Consider the following 16714-nt stretch of genomic DNA (forward strand, 5'->3'; position numbering starts at 1 on the left):
TATCTAAAATAGCTCTTCATCCTATCTTAAATTCTCTAAGCATTTTCTTTATTTAGGCAATATTCAGATACTTTATTTAGGCAGTATTCCCTTTAAGAGGGTAAGACAAACACCTTTATAGTGTCAAATAACTTAATGTCATACAATAAATTCTTAAGTTGCCTGGGTGGCTCAAGCCTCTGACTCTTGATTTTGGCTCAGGTCATCATCTCCGGATCATGAGACTGAGCCCCACATCCAGGCTCTGTGCTGACAGAACTGAGCCTGCTTGCAATTCTCCGTCTCCCTCTCTCTCTGCCCCTCACCCCCACACTCACTCTCTCTTTCTCTGTCTCTCTCAAAAATAAATAAGTAAACTAAAAAAAAACACAATAAATTCTTAAATAATGAAGCTGATTTTGACAGTTTTAAAAGTTATTAATCATGCATTCATTCTAAAAATATTTATTGAATGCCTTCCACATGCCCAGACTGCCCCAATTTGAGGATTCTAAGTATTTCTGTGATTACTGTTTTTATAGACTACTGATTCTATAGTCCATAATGTAGTCTGGTCTATTTAGGATCCAAAGCAGGGAAGAGATCAGGATTTTTCAGTAGCTCTTCAAGTCTTGTGTGTTAGTCTTTGGGGTGCAAGTGGGTCCAGAGCCTTGTACAAAGTGAGCAGAGCACTCAGTAGATGTCAGTTCTCTATCTGCCCCTCCACAGGTTTTCTTCTCCTGTAGCATAAAGGAGACTTTATAATTGACAACCAAAAGTTTGTCAAAGTGGATGTAAGCCTCACAGGGTAGGGATCTTGTCTGCTTTCTTTATTTTCATGTTTCTGCTTTTCAGTGAGTGCCTGCCACCTTGCAGGAGTGTCTGGAGGCAGCAAAGATGTGCCTTCTTCCAGCTATGCTGAGACCTGTGAAAGGCATTTCTCCCCACACCCCATAGGAGTAAGCACCATTTTCTCTCCTTCTCTCTTCTCCAGCCTCTCTGGTCATCTCAGAGTTAATGGGGGCAGGAGGGAATTACTCTTTTTACAGAGATTAATAAGCCATACCTCATGTTTTCCCTCCATTTACCTCTTCTTTCCTTGCTCTCTAATTTGATTGATTTATGTTTATTTTGTTAATATTGATAATATAACCAAATACTTGAAGCCCAATTCCATAGCCTTAACTCCTAAAAAGTCTTATTTTTGACAGAATAAGAAAATTTAAATGTCTTGTTGGTCAAAGGTAAAAGGTAACTAGGGAATCGTCTGTGCCTATACTTTATTGGTGCTTTCAGTTCATCAGTTGAAGATATGGAGAATTATTAAAGAAAAGCAGGCACCTCAAACTGAAGTTTTAGCTGCACATTTTTAAGGATTATAGTGGTTCCAAGGAATGCAAAAAGTCTCTTACTACACGGTGGAGTAAGGTTTCATTACTTACACTCTGAATGCCTAATATTTGCAGAAGAAATTAACCCTTACAAAACTCCCATATGGGTTTACAGTACTACTTCTAAACCAGCAATGCAATAGTGTCCACACAAAATTTTAACTAATCTGTACACCCTGAATATTCAAGCTGTTTCATATTATTTCTACTCTGGGGACTCTAGGTAGATGACAAGTTGGAGAATTACTCAGCCAGGATTCATCTGAGGAGATATAATAGATTTTGTTTGCAATTCTTTACTGCTGTCTTCATTCTCAAGAGAGAACTGAGCTGTGTGGACAGAGTTGCTGAGATGGTACAAGTACTACCTTGTACATGATGGATGAGGCTGTCTATTTTAAGCCAGGTAGGAGAAGGTAGAGTACATTAGGGGATTACTACTGGTGAAAGTTTTTTAGTTTAACTCTCAGATCTAGACTCAGTAAAATGCTTCCCCAGAGGTCTAATCCTTAATTTCTTTGTCTATAAAGTGGGCATAGTAGTTACACTGACTTCAAGGGTTTTCTGCAAGAATTCAATGAACTAGTAAAGTGCTTCAAGATATGTCAGGCACATAGCAAATGCTCTGTATTAGCCATTTTTCTTTTAAAGTGGTATAGCTAGACTGTATTTGCTAAACATAAAAGATCTGATTTATACCACTATTTTAATTTGCAAAGGGGCATATTCCTTTACAGGGAATAGAATACTCCCTAATACTCCCTCTGTCCAGCACCATGTGATCTGCAAAACTAAGTTTTAATAAATACCAGATTACTTGGTGAAAATTAAATGGAAGAAAGTGAATTAGATGGCTTTAAAGGATTTTTCAAGTAAGTGTGATAAAGCCAAATGTTCCTTCTGTTTACTACAGTGAGTGTCCCAGGACTGACTACCTGTCAGGTAGTTCTGCTTTCCTTGGATGGTACTGACAACTTTCTCTCTGTCTCTGTCTCCATCTCTCTCTCCCTCTCCCTTCCTACCCTGGTTCCTCCCTCCTCAGTAGGAATCACTTCTTTCCAAGGAGGGTTTAATCTTGCTAGGTTAAGACAGCCTCAGATATTTTTTGGCTCTGGGTCTAGATTTTAGAATATCATTCCTCTGAGTCCTCTCGTTACCTGCCAAATGACCACACATTGTTCTATATTATATCCATATCTTTAATCCAGAGGGCAGAAAAGAAGTGTGAAATTTGCCCTTGACTTCATGAAGAGGGATAGAAAAATATGTGAAATAATTACTTTTCAACCACTTCTTGTTTTTTTTTTTAATTATTGAAGTTCAATCATACCTTTTTCATCTTAGATATAGTCTTTAATGTTATGTTTGCATATGAAAATGTTTAACTCTCCAGTTGTAATGCTCAGATGTATTTAAATTTTTGGATGTTGTAACTTTTTTCTTATGTATACTCTATATCAATATCACATAATGCTCTGCTTCAGCCATATCTGACATTAATGTTAAGGATACATAAGTGATAATGAAAATTTAATCAGTTTCCAAAGAATTTTTATTATAAAGTATTGCCTGTAAGGACAGTAGTAGAAATTAGATGTGGTTGTGATGACAACCAGGTATTATATATGATCTACTTCCTAGGAAACCGTAAATTAGACAGTGGTTGTGATGACAGCCACTTTGATTGTGTTTGTTCCTAAAAAAATCAGTGCCTGGGAGGAGTCAAATGTTATTATTTTCTGATGAAAGAAGCCTAACTATGATTAAGTATTAGTCTATTAGGACTACAGTAACAAAGCACCATGAACTGGGTGGCTTAGAACAACAGCAACTCATCGTCCCACAGTTCTGGATGCTGGAGGTCCGAAATCACAGTGTTGACCAGGTTGGTTCATTCTGAAGGCTGTAAGGTCGAGTTTCCTCTGGGTTTTTCTCCTAACTTCTGGTGTCTTGTTTGCAATATTTGGTGGTCCTTGACTTACTGATCTGTACTTTCATCTTCACATGGCATTCTTCTTGGGTGTATGTCTATGTCCATACTACCTCACTCCAGTATAACCTCATCTTAATTAATTACATCTGCGAGGATCCTTTTGCAAATAAGGTCAATTCTGTGGTACCGGGAGTTAGGATTCAACATACTGGTTTTGGCGGGGACACAGTTCAGCCTGGAGTAATTTTAATCCTCAAATACGATTTTTAAATGCTCATGAGCCATGGGACCTGTCCCTTGGGCTTGTGTCTTACTTAAAATATATATATAAAGAAAAAATTACAAAATAAAAACAAACAAATGGACCTCCGCCAGCCAACAACTCACTGCTGGCCAGGGATTTTGTTGCTCAATTGGCCAGTTGATCAAGATAGGTTTTATTTCATAAGCACCCATTCAGAAATGATGTTCTCTTACATCCTCACAAGAATCTAACACCCAATAAGTCAATGTGGACAATAAGTTCTAAAAAAAGAAAAATAAAAAGTAAACAAGTAAAAGAGAAAATATCAAACTTGGAAATCTTCAGGTATTATATATGATCTACTTCCTAGGAAACCGTAAGGCTGCCACCCATCCTGCATTCTGCAGAATTGTTCCAATCTCACCAAGAATATCTTATACCTCATGAACTTCACTTTTATATCTAAATAAATGCTTATTATTTACTAGAGTGATAAAACAAGTTATTGGTTGATGATGACCTATCACATCACCACCTCATTTTTGCCAGGCACACACTGTAAAAAATGTGGAAAACCTATCCTTAATGGTTACCTTTTACAGGATATAACATTTAAAAATAGATGATTTTTTTTCTTTGAGGGAGAGAGAGACAGAGACAGAGAAAGAAAGAGAGAGAGAGAATCTTAAGCAGGGTTTGCACTGGGCGCAGGGCTTGATCCCATGATCTTGGGATCATGATCTGAGCTGAAATCAAGAGTCAGATAATTCAACTGACTGAGCCACCCAGGCACCCCTAAAAGTAAATTTTTAATTTTAATTCATTGGCTATTTTTCTAAAAGGTAAAGTGGAGATGAGTGTTTTGGTTTGATAGCCAAGTTTACTGATAGGTGTGTCTTTAATAAAATTTAAGTACTCAAAATTTGGAGTACTCATTTATAATGGGAAATGGACAAATTATGTTTACCCAAATTATAATCCTTAATAATCATTTAAAAATTACTGTAAATGGATGCTTTTTTTTTGGAGGAGACATCTTACTATGATATGGACAATTTTTAGTATTGTTGATGTTTGATGACTATCACCTAAAAAAGTATATCTAAAAAATGTGCGAAGTTATTCTTACTAATAATAACAGTGTGGAGAATCTCCCAAAGCAGTGATACCCTATTAAGTGATAGCCACCACATGAACTACTACTTCCTAAAAACCTGTACTTCCTCATTTAAACTGAAAACAGTATTTTGAGACCCAGCTTGTGTTTTCACAAACAAGTAGTTTAACTAAATTAAATTTCAGAAGTTTGGTTTCAACTTTTAGAAGGCTTCTGTGATATATAGACTAGATATAGTATCTGTGACTTCTATGATATTCGAAAGCAATTTGAATTTTTCACTTTCTGATTCATGATTTTATTCTCGTGGACATCGAGGAGTGGGGCAAACACAAACTCAAAATATTATTTTTTTAATGTTTATTTACTTTTGATAGCAGCAGAGAGTGAGTGGGGGAGGGGTGGAGAGAGAGAAGACAGGATCCAAAGCCGGCTCTGTGTTGATAGCAAAGAGCCTCATGCAGAGCTCGAACCCATGAACCCTGAGAACATGATGTGAGCTAAAGTTGGACTCTTAACTGACTGAGTTACCCAGGTGCCCCAAACTCAAAATATTCTTACAGTCACAATAAAATACATGTTTTCAAAAACATTCCAGATCATAATCTATTTCTATTTGTTTGAATAGATTTTATTCCCTTTATGAGGGCAAAAAGTCATTCAAATACAGTTCTTCAGAAATGCCAGGTACTAACAAAAATTTAGGATTATTAGTTCTTTTCCTTGAATTATACACAAAATTTTTTAAAAGTTTATTTATTTACTTTGAGAGAGATAGAGAAAGGACAGAACAAGAGAGAGAATCCCAAGCAGGCTCCATGAGCCTGACTAGGACTCAGTCTCATGAACCATCATGAGCTGAGATCAAGAGTCTGACGCTTAACCAACTGAGCTACCCAGGCACCCACCATTTTAATCAAACATTTCCTTGGTTTGGCATTCAACCTTAGCAGTGGTACCTAAGAGTACCAGTGTTGTGTCTAGTCATAGCCAAGGAATATCAACAGAACACTGACTTTTAGGAAGCTTCTGTGTGATTCTAATAACATAATAAGTTTGAGGGTAGCAAAAACCATTCTTAAATCTGTTCCTTCTTCCTTGCTAAAAGAATCCCTATGTAGATACTCATTGGAGATATGATCTCAGAGAAAGTGGCTCTAGTTTTTGGCCTAAGAGCAAGCATGTAACCCAGTTCTGATCAATGAAGTGTAAGAGGAAATCCTCTCAGGGTCTCCTGGGGAATATTTTCCTTTCTGATGAGAGACAGGGTACTAAGAGCTCCCAGGCCTGTATCACTAACTTTTTTCTGTCTTTGAACATGATTACAAATGAAGATGATGTGTGGGACTCCTGCAATGATCTTGAAACCCAGAAAAGTCCAAGAGACTTCTTTTTTTAATAAAAATTTTAATTCCAATGTAGTAAACATACATTGTTATTTTACTTTAGGATGTACAATATAGTAATCCAACAATTCCATGTATTACTCAGTGCTCATCAAGACAAGTGTACTCTTAATCCCTTTCACTCATTTCACCCATCTCCCCTCTTATAATCCTCCCCTCCCTCTGGTAACCACCAGTTTGTTTTCTAAGGTCTGTTTTAATTTGTCTCTCTGTTTCTCTTTTTCCTTTGTTTATTTCTTTTGTTTCTTAGATTCCACAAATGAGTGAAATCATATGGAATGATTTTCTCTGGCCTATTTCCCTTAGCATTCTACTCTCTAGATCTATCCATGTTGTTGCAAATGATATTCCTTATTATGGGTGAATAATTCCTATATATCTACCACCTCATCTTTATCCATTCATTTATTTTTTTAATGTTAATTTATTTGAGAGATAGAGACAATGAGTAGGGGAGGGGCCAGAGAAAGAGGCGAGCAGAGGATCCAAAGGGGGCTCTGTACTGACAACAGGAGCCTGATGAGGGGCTCAAACTCATGAACTGTGAGATCATGACCTGAGCCAAAGTTGGATGCTTAACCAACAGAGCCACTCAGGTTCCCGCCATTCATTTATTGATGGACACTTGAGATACTTCCATAATTTGGCTGTTGTAAATAATGCTGCAATAAGCATAGGGGTGCCTATATCCCTTCGAATTAGTGTTTCCATATTGTTTTCGTAAATATCCAGTAGTGTAATTACTGGATCATTGAGTAATTCTATTTTTAATTTTTTGGGGGACCTTCATAGTGTCTTCCACAGTGGCTGTACCAGTTTGCATTCCCACCAACAGTACAAGAGGGTTCCTTTTCTCCACATCCTCACCAACACTTGTATCTTGTGTTTTTATTTTAGCCATTCTGACAGATGAGGTGGTATCTCATTGTGGATTTGATTTACATTGCTCTAATGATGAGTAATGTTGAGAATCTTTTCATGTGTCTGTTGGCCATCTGTATGTATTGGAGAAATGTCTTTTCATGTCTTCTACCCGTTTTTAATTGTATTATTTGTTTTTTGGGTGTCAAGTTACATATGTTCATTATAGGTTTTGGATACTAACCTTTTATTGGATATGTTGTTTCCAAATATCTCCTCTCATTCAGTAGTTTGTCTCTTAGTTTTGTTGATTGTTTTCTTTTCATTTTGATGTAGTCCCAATAGTTTATTTATTTATTTTTTTGGTTTCCCTTGCCTTGTGAAACATATCTAGAAAGATGTTGCTATGGACAGTGTCAAAAATATTACTGCCTGCGCTCTCTTCTAGGACTTTTTTATGGTTTCAGATCTCATATATAGGTCCTTAATCCATTTTGAGTGTGTTTTTGTGTAAAGTGAAAGAAAGTGGTCTAGTTTCATTCTTTTGCATGTGGCTATCCAGTTTTCCCAATACCATTTGTCGAAGAGACTTTTACCCATTGCATATTCTTGCCTCCTTTCTGGAAGATCAATTGACCTATAATTGTGGGTTTATTTATCTTATTTATTGTGGGCTTTCTATTCTGTTCCATTGATCTATGTGTCTATTTTTGTGCCAGCACCATACTGTTTTAATACTGCAGCTTTGTAATATAACTTGAAGCCTGGAATTGTGATATCTGGTTTTGTTTTTCTTTTTCAATATTGCTTTGGCTATCTGGGGTCTTCTGTGGTTCCATACAAATTTTAGGATTGCTGGTTCTAGCACTGTGAGAAATGCTGTTGGTTTTTTGATAGAGATTACATTAAATCTATAGATTTCCTTGGATGTTATAGACATTTTAACAATGTTTGTCTTTCCAATCCATGAGCATGGAATGTCTTTCCATTTCTTTGTGTCATCTTCAGTTTCTTTCATCAGTGTTTTATCATTTTCAGGTCTTTCACCTCCTTGGTTAAAGTTGGTTCCTAGGTATTTTATAATTTTTGGTGCAATTGTAAATGGTGGGTTTTTCTTAATTTCTCTTTCTGCTTCTTCATTACTAGTGTGTAGAAATGCAATGGGCTTCTGTACATTGATGTTGTATCCTGTGACTTTACTGAATTCATGGATCGTTTTCTAGCATGTGTGTGTGTGTGTGTGTGTGTGTGTGTGTGTGTGTGTGTGTGTGTGTGTGTAGTCTTCAGGGTTTTCTCTATATAGTGTCATGTCATCTACAAATAGTAAAAATTTTACTTCTTCCTTACCAATCAGTATGCCTTTTATTCCTTTCTGTTGTCCTATTGTGATGGCCCAGACTTCCTGTACATGTTAAGTAACATGAGAGGTGAGAGTGGACATCCTTGTCTTGTTCCTGAGACCTCAGATTTTCACCATTGAATATGATGTTAGCTGTGGGTTTTTCATATAAGGCCTTTATTATGTAGAGGTATGTTCCCTGTAAACTTACTTTGTTGATGGTTTTGTCCCCATCATTAGGTTGTCTAATTAGTTGGCATATAATTTTTCAAAATATTCTCTGACAATTCTTTGTATTTCTGTGGTGTCAGTTGTTATTTCTCCTCTTTCATTTCTGATTTTGTTTATTTGAGTCATTTTTCTTTTTTTGTTTGATGGGAAGAAGTTTGTCAGTTTGTTGATTTTTTCAGAGAACCAGTTCCTGGTTTCATTGATCTGTTCTATTGGGTTTTTTGTTTGTTTCTTTGTCATTTATTTCTGCCCTCATATTTATTATTTCCTCCCTTCTGCTGTTTTGGGTTTGTTTGTTATGGGTTTTCTAGCTCCTTTAGACAAAAAGTTAGGTTGTTTATTTGAGATTTTTCTTGCTTCTTTTGGTAAGCCTGTATTGCTATAAACTTCCCTCTTAGAACAGATTTTGCTGCGTCTCGAAGATTTTGGACCACTGTGTTTTAATTTTCATTTGTCTCCCTGCATTTTTTAATTTCCTCTTTGATTTCTTGGTTGACTCATTCATTGTGTAGTAGCATATGCTTTAACCTTCATGTATTTGTACTCTTTCTAGATTTTTTCCTGTGGTTGATTTCTAATTTCATAGTGTTATGGTCAGAAAAGATGCATGATATGATTTTTGATCTTTTTGAATTTGTTGAGACTTGTTTTGTGACCTAATATATGATCTATTCTGGAGGATGTTACGTATGCACTTGAAAACAATGTGTATTATGCTCTTTTATGTTGTAATGTACTGAATATATCTGTTAAATCCATCTGGTTCAGTGTGTCATTCAAAGCCACTCTTTCCTTGTTGATTTTCTGTTTAGATTATCTGTCCATTACTGTGAGTGAGGTGTTAAAGTCCCTTATTATTATTGTATTACTATATTATTTCCTTTATGTTTGTTATTAACTGTTTTGTGTATATAGGTATTACCATATTGGGTGCATAAATATTTATAATTGTTATTTCTTCTTGTTGAATTGTCTCCTTTTGATTATATCATGTCCTTCATTGTCTCTTGTTACTGCAAGAAACTAACTTCTTAACAGCAGAGCCAGCAAATAAAATTTAAGTTCAGAGAATCTAGACTAAATTGCAGAAGGATATTCTTCCACTTTTTAATTATAAAAAGGATTCCAGTAGATAAGTTTTCTTTTCCTTGAAAGGGCAATAGTTATACATGGATAATTTGAGTAATATTTACACAGTATTTACCTCCAGAGTTAACCTGGATATATAACAGAAAGATATTTTTACCGGTAACCTTATAAACACCTCAGAAATGCTATCCACTCCTCTGTTGGTTGAGCCTGCAGTTTATCTACATGAATGGACTTTTAGGTTTGGTTGTGTAAGCTTAATTGTCCTCCTATGGACATATTTGGCAGAGAACGAAAGCAGTTTGAACTGGAAGTATCAAAACAATTGGAAGTTATTTTGATCTTTTTCTATATGAAGATAATATTTAGTTAATTCAACCAAAAGGCACAGTTAGGGCACTTCTGGGATATTTGTACCATGCAGCCTTTATATACTGTTATGGTTTGCAAAGCAGTTTAGAACAAATGGCATTGATGATCCGAGCAGTCTCTGAAATATGTGAACAGAAGACATAGTAGAATTGTCATATATTTTTACTTTAAAAAAATGTCAACAGTTTGAAAGAGAAAATGTGCCAGATTTTCCCTGGGGCCAGATGGAACATTCAAATAAAGATAAATACCAATTTAATGTAATTCATGAGATTTTGGTGAGGAAGTATTTCCTAAATATTGAAATCACCTGTTCAGTATAAGCTCATGATAGATGAATACACCTAATTTTCTATGATTACAGTGCTGTTTGAGCTGGTCAACTGCTTTAAAAATAAGACTTTTTAGTAGACAGAAGAGATTCTTGTGACAAAAATATGAGTCTTTCCTAAGCCTTTTTATCATCACCATTCAGCATTGGCTTCTAAGGCCCACCCTATGAAGAGCAGACACATAACCATTATTCTGCATCAGTCCACTTTACCTTAAAGGGCAATTGATTGCATATATAAAGAAAAGCAAATTAGACCTGTCTAAAGTAATTGGTACTAAGAAGAAGCCACCAAACTCATTTAATGATACCCTACATCCACATAAACTGATAATTGTAGTTGAGGTGTTTTTCATTTGCAGTTTTAAATTAGTCAAAACATTAATGTTTTCTAATGCGACTTCCTAAGGAGGGATTATTATTTTTTTCAAAGGATGGAACCATCTTAATGCTGACGAGAACATAAAGTAGATTATACAGAAAGTACACACCTTGTGACCACAAGAAACAGGATGCTGAGCTTGCTACAGCACAGTAATTGGTTAGTACTCTCTAGCAGAAGGAAAGGGTGGGGATGGACAAAGACTCACAGCCAGTACAGATGGAGGGTGCGGTAAATGTAAGGTAAGCGTAAATAAACAATCTGAAGGCAGACTAAGCTGGGCTTCCAAAATCAAGTGAAACCTAGAAGTTGAAGGACACATTCTTTGAGATCGATAAAATTTTTTTTGCCAATCAGTTCTAGATTGTATTTGATGTATCTTTGGCAACTCTATAGAAATATATTGAAAATCAATCTCACACATAAAAATGCAGCGTTCTTCAGGAAGCAAAACTTCAAATATCCATTGTTACATTTTGCATAATAGATTGACTAAACAATTCAATTCTAACAATTTAAGTGTAGAAGCACCAAAATAATTACCAAACCAATGTCTTACTTGGTGATACTATTTTTTCAGGTTATGAATATTTGGATCCAGTAGATAAGTCTAAAAATAAACAAGTATTATATGTTGCCTTAATAAATAACTCAAAATTCCTTAGAGATATAATAATGGAATCAATTCAATTACAAAATCAATTATAGAACACAATCACCCATTCTCTTCTTAAAGGAAATAAAACCCATATATGTATAGAAATGTTTATTGAGATTTCTTTCAAAACTATTATTTCAACTAAAATTTTTAAAAAGTTTAGTTTACATAGTATTTTAGGGATCCTTGGTTTTTTTTTAAAGTTTATTTATTTGGGGGAGGGGCAGGGAGAGAGAGAATCCCTGGCAGGCTCTGCACTGTCAGTGCACAGCCCTATGTGGGGCTTGGATATCACAAACCATGAGATCATGACCTCAGCCGAAATCAAGAATTGGCCACTCAACCAACTAAGCCACCCAGGTGCCCCTCAGGGATCCATGTTTTCGAAGAGAATTTGCAGTTAGCAAATACCAAGTCTCAATCTTTTTATATGTACAATAGGCATAGTAACAGTATTACTTCATAGAAGTGTTGTGAAGATGAAATAATACCTGGCAAACACCTTGTTTAACATCTGCCACTTATACTGTGCTCTAAGTATATGGTGTCATTTGTTATATACATGTGTCAATGCAGATAACAGTGTAATAAAACATTTCTGACAGCTTCGGGAGGGACCTTCTTACTGTGTTTTTAACTATCCTTAAATATTGAAATAACCACTCTAGTCGATACTTTATAACTGCATCAGAGAGGAAGGCTTTGTCCAGGACACGTAATAAGGGGTCTTCTTTATTGTATTAGGATCTTCCTTATTAGACTGTTAGTCTGTGTGAGTGCAAATTCAGGGACCCAAGATGAAGAATATCATAAGGATTTTATGGCTATGAGACACAATTATCTTCCACTCTGCTGCACTTGTAATTGACATGTTAATTAGGCATTTTATAAGATATGAGGGGCAAATCTGCAGTATGGAAACAGTATTTCTAAAAACAAACAAAAGAGCAGACACAATGACCACATCACTAAGATGCTGGGGTCAGGAGGGAGCTGGAAAACAGGGACTCTTGCACTGAACATATGAACTATGTCCAAAAGGGAACATTAAAGAACTCTAAAAGTTTTGCCAAGAGCCTAGAATGCAAACTTCATGCATAAGTGCATGGCCAGCTTGGTGGGAGTCCACTTCAAGGTGCTGCTGTGTGGGGTGTCTGAGACAGAAGATTGAGGAAATCAGAATGTATAACACAGGAGCCCTTTGCTTAGATGAGTGAGGCCCTCTGTGCTGTCTGGCCTGCTGTGAGGGACTTGCAGGCAAACAGTGCAACTGGAAAAAAGGGTGCCAAGAAGACCAACTGAAATAATTGAGTGCTCAGAAAGTCATCCCTATTTATGTAGCCTGTGGAAGGTAAGGCCAAGCAAGCTGTTGAGAATGTGAAGAGAATATTGGGATAATGTTGTGACTGTCTTCGGTTACTTTAGAATACAAGAGACTGTATGTTACCTGTAACATGAGAGAGTTAGGTTAATCAGCAAAAGAAACTACCTGTGGCCAAAGTTGAATGACTGAAACATTTATTAAATGAAATGTGTATATGTTTTCTGGCTGCACATGGAGAAAACTAAGCAGTTAACTCAGTTCCATGTTTTAGTTTCCAGTATGATGGGCAAGATGTCTCTTTTCCTCCTTCCAAATTCTTTTTTTTAAGATCTTGTAAGACAACATTTGGCTTACATACCAATGGATGCTATTACTGAAAAATGGCAAATTTCCCATATTAGAATAGATTTTTTTTTGAGAGAGAGAGGGCGCAAGTGAGCAAGGGCACCCCTTGGGTGCAGGTGAGCAAGGGGCAGAGGTGGGGCGGGAGAGAGAGAGAAGCAGAGCTCACCCAAAGTAGGGTCCTTCTTCACCAAGTCACAAACTCAGCGAAACTGGGGCACGAGCTCACTCGATGTGGGATTCAAACTCACAAACCTCGAGATCATGTCCTGAGCTGAAATCAGATGCTTAACGACTGAGCCACCAAGGTGCTCAAGCATAGATTTTTTTATTTTGAGGGAAACGTCACATAACATACATTTCACCATTTTAACCATTTTAAAGTATACATTTCAGTGACTTTTGGTACATTCACAGTGTTGCGCAACCATCGCCACTGTCTTGTTTCAGAGCATTTTCATCACCCCAGAAGGAAACCCTATTCACATTAAGCAGTCCTTACCCATTCTTCCCTCCTCCCAGCCCCAGTTGCTGACAACATCTAACATGATTTCCGTCTCTATGGATTTGCCTTAGTAATGTATTTCTCTTGGAATCTTCTAAATGCTGTATTTAATTTTCCAACTAGAAACTGTAGACTACAGAGTGTATGTACATGTGTGTATGTGAAAGGGAGCGGAACGAGTCAGGGTTCATGAGAAATTTTGCAACATCAAGTCTATTTAAGATATCTGAACAAAACGGGGCACCTGGGTGGCTCAGTCGGTTAAGTGACTTTGGCTCAGGTCATGATCTCGCAGTTCCTGAATTCGTGCCCTGCATTGGGCTCTGTGCTGACAGCTCAGAGTCTGGAGCCTGCTTCGGATTCTATGTCTCTCTTTCTCTCTCTGACACTCCCCTGCTCAAACTCTGTCTCTCTCTCTCAGAAATAAACATTTTAAAACCCCCTTTTTTTTTTAATCTGAACAAACTGAAAACCTGGGAAGATACGTATTTTTCATCTAGATGTCTGTAACTTAAATTAGGTGTCTACACTTAAAGTTCCCAAGGGTTCAGGCAGTGATAGGTTATAGAAACATCCAACAGTTCTTGAAATATGTCTGTAACATTGAAAAAAGCTTTTGAATTGCAATGTGGCCTTATAGCTTCTATAAGTTAGGCTAAAGTTTCACACCCTCAGAAGCTCTGTTCTGGATCTGAGTTCTTCCTGTAATAGTTGATGATAACCCTATTATTTTTCTTTAGAGCAGTGTAGTGGTGACCATTCTTTATCCTGCATTTGTCTTGGTAAGCACATCAGATACAGCAGAGGAAAACAGGATGCTGGCAGTAAGTAAAAAACCAACTTAAAAATAATAAAACTTCTTTATTTCCCAAAAATAAATACTTATCAGTTTTAAATTAAAATATACATTTTATTCTGGCTGAAATTTATTAAAAATTAGTTAACCTATTCATAAACTTAAAATCTTTGAAAATGAACTAGAAAATGGTTCTTAGGGCATCTTTTGTTTTGTAAACTGATTTAAAATTTGCTTGGCTTTCTTAGTTATGATTACATTTATAGAGAAGTTATGTTTTCTGCGTTATTTCTTTTGAAAGAAACCTTAATTTTTAGCCCGTCAAATAATTCCTTGAAAGGAAGAATAGCCAGTTGGGTCTTGTGATTTAAGCTGTGCTATATTAACTCAAATGTCAAGGCCATGAAGTCACTGTTATTTGCAGTTTGCACACATTTTGAGGATTTTCCTTTCATTTTTATTTCCAATTCCTTTTCATTTCATGAACTCCAATTAATGTATCTTAACTATTTCCATTAATGAGGACTTAGAATTTCCCTGCTGAAGCTCAAACACCTCATTGCTTTTGATGTTAGGGATCTTGTTTTCTTTCCAGAGTATCTTTCTTGTGTGCTTCACTGTAGTCTCCCATCGTTTTGTTTTGTTTTGTTCTCTCAATCTTGGCTTCTGGGGACTCTTTGAGGACAATGTTAAACAGTCTTCATGTCACATTTTGAGGTACACACTGACTTACCTACTGTTCCCACAAACATTTCTCAGGCAGTGTCAGCCAGAAGTCATTTTTAAAAAGCAACTGAACCTCCTTTAAGCCACCTGAAAGTTCGGGACAGCAACAGCACTTCTCATGGCATGTAAAAACTAACGTAATGCACTTGAAGGTCCTCGTTGCTGAGAGACCCTATGGCAAAATGTGCAAAGTATCATCTTTTTTTTTTCTCCTTGCTTGAGGACCTATCAACAAAATTCATCTCCAGCTAAGAGCTCTCCATAACTGGAGGGGTTTAATTGGCCAGTTCCCTTCTTCTTCAGGTCTCTCATACTGTGTGTCAACATGAACTTATGCTCCAACGTAAGAAGACTAAGGAAAACTTCTCTTGGAGTAAAGACAAAGGACTTGAAAGTACTGTGGGAAAAGGGACTTGAAAAGGAAAAAAAAAAGCAGTTAGCAGCAGTAGCTAAACTGTAAATCCCCTATCTCTGCCCTCCAGACCACATCCCAACTGATTCCAGCTGTGCCCCACCCGCCTGTAGACCTGTGAGGCTCCTGATTGATAGTCCAGATACAGGGCATATATTTATGAAGTGAGTCTCCCTTCACTTCTGGGTGTCAGTCTGGCCTGTGCTCAGGGTGTGGGATCTGGTTGGAGTTTCAGTGTGTAGGATCCACTCCTGGGGGTTTGGCAAGATTGAGAAACGTAAGGTAACTAACTGTCTGGCTAAATAGGGTCTGGTGTGCACTGGGGCTTCGGCCCTGAAGGGGAAAAAAAGTGTAAAATTCATGGAAGCCTGGTGTTCTTTAGAATCATTCATCTGCTACTTCAGGAGGCCACCGAATGGCTTTATCTGCACAGGTACAGACCCAGGGACACAACTGGGATAACCGGTATTCCTGGTAACTGCTTGTCAGATACTGGGGCATTTGTAGGAGAGGTGGGGAAGAGATGGGGGGTGGGGGGAGTGGGAGGTGATGAGGAAGAAGGAAGGATGGTGAAGGGAAACGTCTGGCCTCCTTCCTCTTTGCTGCATCTCCAGGAAGGATTCAAAGACTCAAGTTCTGGGCTGGGGGTGGATCCCTAACATGCTGAGGGTCTTGACCTTTCCTACCCTCCCTTTACTCCTCTGGAGAGAGCTCAACTCTGGTCTTTGTGCCCTTTCCTGCGTTTTGATTCTTGTTCTTTGAGAGAAGCCCCATTCAGTAGTCCCGGGAAGAAAAGATACTCTCTGCCACAGGTGGGCCGGAATGGAAAGGCCAGAAAGTAGCCTCCGTGGATTATATTTATTTAGTTCCTATATTAAAAATGATTTTCGTTTTAAAAAGTAATAATCCCCCACTCCCAAGCCTGGGAAGGAGGTTTGCACAAGGAAGGTCCAGCGGCCTCCCTCTCTCCCAAACTGCAGGTACCCGGTGCTTTCCTCCTGCACCGGCCGGCTCGCTTTGCGCTGGGCCCCGATCCGTCGGTCCCGCGGGGCCCACGCTCCGTCTTCCCCTACCCCGCCACCCTGCGGCCTCCCGGGGGGCGAACACCCCGGCCTGAGCAGTTCGCGGGGCGAGGGCCCTCGCAGGCCGCGCAGGTTGTTTGTGGCCAGGTGGCCACTCGCGCCGTGGTCTGGCGACTCCTCCAGGGAAGGGCGTGGAGGGCGGCACGGCGCGTGAGGGCGGCGGGCGCCTGGCCCCGCGCCGCGGGGACGCCCTG

This window comes from Crocuta crocuta, unplaced genomic scaffold, assembly GCF_008692635.1.
Source record: "Crocuta crocuta isolate KB4526 unplaced genomic scaffold, BGI_CrCroc_1.0 scaffold38, whole genome shotgun sequence".
Taxonomy (NCBI): domain Eukaryota; kingdom Metazoa; phylum Chordata; class Mammalia; order Carnivora; family Hyaenidae; genus Crocuta; species Crocuta crocuta.